Here is a 6000-nt window from a genome sequence, read left to right as displayed (position 1 = left end):
CTTGGCCCAAGTTCTCAATTAATTTGGCTAAATATAGTACGCTTCTCAAATCAGACGAAACTCTCATATAAAAAAAAGAGTTGTTTGATAGCGAGAGGCAGTGGCTAACCATAAAAAAATTAAAAAGGGAGGCCTATGGCGGTTCATCCTTTTATCGCTGACACATGTTGTTTTTCAAAAGAAACGCAGAAAACTCTTTTGACTATTTTGACAAAACTGGGGTGAATATACGAAAAAAACTTTTTGACGGTGCCCTTCTTGTTCTCCGAGCGGCCCCCAAATTTTTTTACGAGCCGCTGTTTTATTAGACACCAAACCCTTAGTGTGGAATCCTTTGGGCCCACGCCGCTCCAGTCTTAATTGAACGATGTGGGCCCCTACGGTCTTTTTCTTTGAAGGGAAAATGGTTTAGGGGGGCTCTTTTTTTGTGTCAACCCTAACCTTTTTTACGATGCAAATTAAGTTTGATCCACGCGCGACTCCTGAATTTAACATGACGCGTCAAATCGGGTATTGTTAAAATAGTGTGCTTTTTTTACGCACCGAAATGTTTATAAAAAGCGGTTGTTTTCACAGCTGTTTTTAAGCGTCGAAGGATGGTCATGGTAAAAGAGTTATATACTCAAACTTTTTAAAAAAGACGTCTCAAAGTGTTAGATATTTTTTGGTGACAAACGTTTTGTCGAAAAATGGTTATAAATGAATGTTGTTGCGCGTAGACTTTTATGGAGCCCCATAAACTATGTGGAATAAATCCTTTTAACTATTTCAGTTTAAACTACGAGGGATTCTCATAGATTTTTGTTTTTACATCCCAAATGGCCCCCTACGTATGGTGGGTCCCCCTCAAAGTGGGTATGGGGGTCCTTTTGGTATAAAAACCCTGGAACTGGATCCTTAAGACATCACAACTCTGCTATCATGGCATCCAGAAGTCCATCGCCTCTGTTCTCGGATGAGGACGTCGACATGTGAGTTTTTTAGTTCGGTGATCTCTAAATGTTATTTTGATATTTCCCCCCAAATAAACCCTTTTTCGATTTTGGCTGGGGTTTTTAATAATAATATATATACTTTCAGCTTCGCCTTAGTGCAAGAGGGTGAACACCTGTTCAACCCGCAGGGTTTGGAGGCCACTGCTGAAGCGGGTAGCTGGAGTCGCTCTTCTTCGGAGGGTGAAGGATGTTATCCGGACCCGCAATTCCAGCGACCCGCCGACGTAATCCCTACCGCCGGACCTGGTTTCGTCATTGACGGGGATGGGTAAGCTTGAATTTATACCTAAATATTGATAATAATATATTCCGTATTTTAAAATATATATTTTAGTCTCATCAGAGACGTTTCGGCCCTCTTTGAGGCCCGGGCGTTCCTGACGGTGACGACCTCCCCGTCATTGGCGATGTCGGCGGTTCAGCTCGACAGCGACCTGCAAACCCTGCGGGTTTTATTAGATCTCATTTTTCATAACCGTGTTTTCTTATAAAAAATAAATAAATTCTTTATCTTATACCTTGTCTCTTTTTTTATTTAATTCTATTATTAGACACCCCATATCCGGATGTAATCCCCGTAGAGCCGGTCGACTTAGACCAAATTGACCCTAGGCTCCGGTTATTCCCACCTAGCGACTCGCTTATAACGTACGCATATATTTTTTTTACAAAAAACGCCGTGTTGCTTAGTCTTTTTTTTCTAAAAAGGAACCTCATGGGAGCAGACCACCAACCCAGTCTCGAAGTCGTGGCCTTCGCTCAAAGGTAATTTTAAGTTATTTCAGACGATTTAAATTTACGTCATACAAACCTCCACACCTTTTTTTAGACTTTCGCTCGAAATAAGCGAGTTGTGTCGATGGAAGGTAGGAGCGTGTCTCGCGTACACCGACAGCGAGGAGCAGTCCCAAGCTGTATACGACACAGAGGGGCTGTTCCACGACATGCTCCAACAACTACTCATCGACAGCCTCTAATTATTGTATATATTTTTTTCATTTCTCGTTTGTATTTTTCATTTGTAAATAATTCCTTTCTATATATTAGTTATTTGTCAATATTTCTTTTTGTATATTTTAGTCATTTGTTTATTTTAGTTATTTGCTTATTTTAATAATTTGTATGCCATTTGCTTTTTTATAAAATATATAAAGTTGAAATCCGTTTTTTGGTTTATTGATAAATTTAGTTTAAAGATAACTTCCGGTATGGAAGGTTCTACCCCCACCTCTCCCATTAGTCATCAAATTATTATCGCTATATATATAAGACATTCACCCCCGTCATCCATCGGCAGTACACTACAAACCGTTTCTCGAGCATCATGTCTAACCGAAGCTGTGTAGATAACGTTCCTGGGTCCACTGTCGCTGTCCCTCGTATGTCAGACGATACTGCGGCTAGACACTACAAATACGTGAGTTAGAACTTTTATTTAAATTATTTATACAAGTTGCAGAAGGTAGTTCGTTTCAACCCTTTAAAATGTCGAATTAATTACAATTATATAGATAAATTACGATTTAAACGGATTATATATCGGATTAGTCGTAATCATGTAAACAAAAGTTCTAAATTAAATTTAAATAACTTGTCCTTATTAATTATATTCTAGGGTTCGCCAGCGATAAATAAATTATAGCAATAAATTTAAGGAGTTTAGGGATGGGTGGAACAAATTACGGCTCTTCGTTTTTCCAATTGAAATTCGGATGTACCCAAAAATGGACCCAAATGGACCAAATGTACCCTAAAAACGACCAAAGTCACCATTTTCGCCCCTATGTACCCCATTTCGGACCAAATGTACCCCAAACTGGACCTTTTAGCTTTATTGTAATGTTAAACGCCCATAGAGATCCCCCTAAAAAGAATAATAAACTGGCGGTCCAATTTTGGGTACATTAATTATTTCGGAGAGATAAAACTAATTCTGGCAAACTGCTGCGATTTATAGTGAATGGGAAAAAAAAGCCAATTTCTAGCGATTGGGAGCAATAATAAAACCTTATAATTTGTATACACTCTGCTCTTTTTTTCCAAAACACTTTTACCGATGACCACCCGCTATTTTACGGTACCCTTTTACAACCCTTAGGAGCCCGAAAGTGTTTGTCGGCGAAAACCCATTGAACTATTTATTACCAACTCGAAAAGACAGGTGCCCTAGGCCCGACATTCACTATGACGGGTAGGCTGTTTGCATAACATCGTGTCAGTCCACACCGCCCGCCGAATAGGGGCAGATAACCTATTGATCTAAAATTGGTTAACACCTGTGTTTTATGGGTTATAACATCGTAAATCAGCTAACCTTTTGACCTAAAATGGGGTGCCTCCAGATATTAACTATGACGGATCGGCTGTTTGCATAACGTCGTGTCACCGCCATAGGGGGAGATAACCTATTGACCCAGGGGTAACATCGTAAATCATCTAACCTATTGACCTGCCGACTATTGCCCCAAAATGGGACCCCTACAGGAGCCCGTTTCACCCTATTTAACGGTTTATAGCTGTTTGCATAACATCGTGTCACCACCATAGGGGCAGATGACCTATTGACCCAACATCGTAAATCAGCTAACCTTTTGACCTAAAATGGGGTGCCTCCAGCTATTAACTATGACTGGCCGGGTGTTTGCATAACATCGTGTCAGTCCACACCACCTGCGGAATAGGGGCAGATAACCTATCGTAAATCATCTAACCTATTGACCTAACCTTTTGACCCCGCCGAAAATGTACGCAAAATGGGGCCCCTATAGGGGGTCCGTTTCACACCTATTTAACGGCTGTTTGCATCGTGTCCATAGGGGCAGATAACCTATTGACCTAACATCGTAACTCAGCTAACCTTTTGACCCCGCCGAATATTGCCGCAAAAGGGGCCCCTATAGGGGCCCGTTTCACCCCCGTTTCCCCCGCCCGCAGGTGCCCCCTTATCGGTATACAGACTCACTTATCTCTACCATCTCTCGACGTAACGACAAAAGACATTGTATCGGTTTCCCTGGAACAAGAATTTCCGGAAGATTTTTATGAAGAGGAGGCTGCGAGGCCCTTTACTAGAAATATCTGTAATATACCTTCTTTTCCATTAGCCTTTTCACCTACTTCGCTCCTGGACGAACCCTTATTACCGACTCCGACGCATATCACCCCCATTCCACCACGCTGGAGTCGCAGGTGTTACAAGTGTAGCGGCAAGCATGTTCGTCGCAACTGTCCGCCGCTAAGGGAGAAAAAACAACGCCTTTCCCAGCGTGGTTGCTGCTTCCGTCAGGGGGGGGGTGATGTAGCAGACGGATTTTGGCGCTTCCTTAGTTTACAAAAGTATTAGGCCTAAGGTAAGTGTGGTAATAGCGTTACCCACTTGACAACCTCCCACATCCTATTTCCTACTTATATTATCTTTTGTATAACTGTGAAGACTGCGGTTATCAATTAACTCAATTTTGTTTAACTTACGGCGTTATGTTCCTAGTGCGGGGCATAGGGCAAAAGTCCCTATTTTTTATATGCGTTTCTCCACGCACCGGACAGAGGGCGTTATCATCAGTCGGGAGATATAAATACCTCGGCGGCAGAAGGAGAAGGTCAGAACCATAGAGAAGGGAGAGAGAAACAGGTGGGCTGTGGAGAGAAGAGTCTTCACTGAAAGAGTCCAGTCCAGTCCAGCCAGTGTAGTTGTTCTTCCACTGAACAACCCTCTCGTTAGTCCTTGGTTAGCGATTAGTTCGACCAGTATTGTTTTTGCCGTCGTTATCTCGACGTACAGAGGTTAGTTGTAGGGTCTGTTTCGCCGGTCGGTCGCCATGGCTCTAAATGCATTGGTGAGTTAACTTTTGCCGTTATGGTTTCTCGTACTTATTAATTATTAAGCAACAAATACTACTTTAAACTCGTACTTAATTTCTTAATCTTATATTATTTAAATAGGCTTAAGCCTTAGAACGTTGTAATGTATCGATGTTAAACGATGAACAGTAAACACCTTTTTTCTAGTCTTTCTTGTGTTTAATCATTACTTAGTACGTAGTTAATACTTTAAGCTCGATCCCAGGTCTACTGGATCCATATCGGTTACAGTTTACCTCTCAATGACTCAGTTTAAGAGAACTCATAGATTAATTTAAATTAAATAAATATTTGGTTTAACTGGGCCAAAATAGTTGTTTGTAATCAATCGTTGCTTTTCTCCACGCTGACCAGGTAACTACACCAATATTTTTGGAAATAAAATAAAAAAGTGAAGTGATAAGGTTTAAAGTGTACCTCTCAATGACTCAGTTTAAGATAACTCATAGATTAATTTAAATTAAATAAATATTTGGTTTAACTGGGCCAAAATAGTTGTTTGGAATCAATCGTTGCTTTTCTCCACGCTGACCAGGTAATTACACCAATACTTTTGGAAATAAAATAAAAAAGTGAAGTGATAAGGTTTCTCTTCCACCAATATTTTGGAAATAAAATTCAGATTAAAGTGTACCTGTCATTTGTATAAAAAATACATTCTTTATTCCATTTATTTTGAAATTTGCAATCTGAATATCAATAAATTTCAGTATAATTCTTTATTAAAACATGTTGGGTTTATAAGAAATATACAAAAATTCTGATTATATTTAAATAATATAAGAGATTCAAGTTAATTAGTTCTGTATCAATTGCCCTCTAAAACAAACTTAATTACAATCAAATAGTCGTTAGAATCACAATTGGTTCTAATGCATTTCGTAATACTGCATTCTTTTAATGCAGTTAGGAATAATTTATTGGTTACTTCCACCTTATGAAATATTTGGCAAAGCAGGCATTTTTTTAAAAATTCTGTTATGTTAAATATTTTTAAAACTTTACGAGACATGAGTACAGCACCTTGATTGATGCAATAAATGTTGTATATTTTGCCATATATTACTCCTCTAGATCTTTCAACACAAATGATATTGTTTTCAACTCTACTACTTTTACATTTTGCGCTAAACAAATTGCCATT

This window comes from Leiobunum rupestre, chromosome 5 (assembly GCF_980474605.1).
Source record: "Leiobunum rupestre chromosome 5, qqLeiRupe1.1.hap1, whole genome shotgun sequence".
Taxonomy (NCBI): domain Eukaryota; kingdom Metazoa; phylum Arthropoda; class Arachnida; order Opiliones; family Sclerosomatidae; genus Leiobunum; species Leiobunum rupestre.
This window is presented reverse-complemented; position numbering follows the sequence as displayed.